Here is a 2,221-nt window from a genome sequence, read left to right on the forward strand (position 1 = left end):
TGGGGCCCCTTGTTCAAGACCTAGAGTCAGCACTTAGGGAACAAACCTCTCTACTATCTCTAAAAGCGGGTATGAGTGAATTCCATCTTGCACCTTATGTCCCAGCTATCTACTCGGTCTTACCCCTAAAATGGAGGTTTATTGAGCCGGTGCTATTGAGCCAACCCTCACCTCTGTAAATCTTAGAATAATCCTGAATAAACAGGAATTCATAGTTAGCTCAGGATTAAGGCCAAGTTACCAAGGTCATCTCTTTGAAATAGTCAGTCTTAAAACAGTAAACAACATTATAAAGTAAGAGTGACTTATTTCGTTGTCCGATATTGTGCAAACTCATTGCACAGGACGATCCCATTCCTCATGTCATGACATGTACGAATTAGGATCACTCGTCTGTAGCACTTTACAACTCCTGTTAACAATACAGTGTAACGCTCGGATCCTTACACCTTATGATCTGACCGCTACGACATGCATACTTAGACTTTTCTATCATTAGATGAGTTTTGTTGAAATTTCAAAGAACATATCTAAATTTTATTAATTAGGTAGAAAAACTATATAAAAATTTATTTATCAAAACATCAGGATCCATAAAACATTAGCGTGGTGGTACAAAATGCATGTGTCTATAATAGTGAGTTTGATGGTTGGCCATTTGAGCGACGTTCCAACTCTGCCCCCTACGCTGTGTTCTTACCTACAAAGTCTGTAAAAATATAGGATGAGTACATAATATACCCAGTAAGTAGTTCTCACGTAGGGAGTTGACCAAATGCACAATCACAAAAAACATGTCATAAAAAACATATGTTTGGGACCGAAAACGGTATAATAACTTGTGGTGGTCGATTATGCTTCCAACCATAAATCTCTCCGCCTTGATAGGAAGATGAGGACCTAAGCGAAACTAACCCACTTGATGATTAGCGGGTCTGCAGTCAGTAGGGCCAGAGTCGCATCCAACATCAACCATTAGCATTAAACGTTATGCTTCAAAAATAAATCTCTCCGCCCTGATAGAAAGATGAGAACCTAAGCAAAAACTAACCCATCTGATTATTAGCGGGTCATGCAGTCAGTAGGGCCAGAGTCGCATCCAACATCAACCATTAGCATTAAACGTTATGCTTCCAGATAAATCTTTCCGCCCTGATAGGAAGATGAGGACTTAAGCGGAAACTAACCCATCTGATGATTAGCGGGTCATACAGTCAGTAGGGCCAGAGTCGCATCCAACATCAACCATTAGCATAACCATAAGATTAGACTGGAAGCATAACTTACACCTAATTAAAACTTGGTTTTAACGTAATCGTGAACAAACATAATGCATGGGGTCCCTTGTAGAGAAACGTGTTCTAAACATGTAATGCAATATAATAATTAACATAACCATGCAATATAATAAAAGTACACTACCATAGAACATTTAAAGAGAGGGTGAGATAAACTACTTACGCTTGACTGTGATCTAATTATTCCTTATTATTCTTTATGAATTTAATCAGACAAGAGTTTTCCCTTTTTAAAATCAAAAGAAGAAATTTGTGGGCAGCACTTTACCCGAGCTTTTCTCTTTTAATCTCACCCCACCGTCTCATTGGCCCAAGAGAGACTCAGTTTGATGATCGGATCGCAAACCAATTGTTCATTAGAGGATCATTGGGACTTAAGGAACAAAAGGTAATCTCAGGGGTAAAACAACCATTTAACCCAGCCGTTATTTGGAAACACTTGTGAAGGGTTAACTTACCAATTATGGTTATATCGAGTGGAAATAATATATCTACAGTGAGGAGAGTGCAATTATGGGCTTTAGTGGAGTGACCCAGTAGTTAACGAATGGGGGTTGATTTGGTATAGTTTAGCCAATTAATCTCGAATCGTTAGAACCCATGATCTGTAGGTCCGCGAGGTCCCCCTACTAGCTCACAAATGGATTAAACTTAGAGTAGAGTGATAAGTTAATTTGAAACGTTTAAATTCGAATTAAAGGAATTAGTAATTATATGTGATATAATTATGCGTTTAATTTTGAAATTAAACAAAATTGGAGAATCAATTAATATTTAAATATGATTTAAATATTAAATTCATGGATAGGGATTCATGATGGTAGAATTTGTGTTAAATTAATTTAATATTTGATATTGAATTAATTAGAATTAATTAAATTGTTTAATTGATTATTTATTATTAATTTTATTAGAAAATTAAT

Source organism: Benincasa hispida, chromosome 7 (assembly GCF_009727055.1).
Source record: "Benincasa hispida cultivar B227 chromosome 7, ASM972705v1, whole genome shotgun sequence".
Classification (NCBI taxonomy): domain Eukaryota; kingdom Viridiplantae; phylum Streptophyta; class Magnoliopsida; order Cucurbitales; family Cucurbitaceae; genus Benincasa; species Benincasa hispida.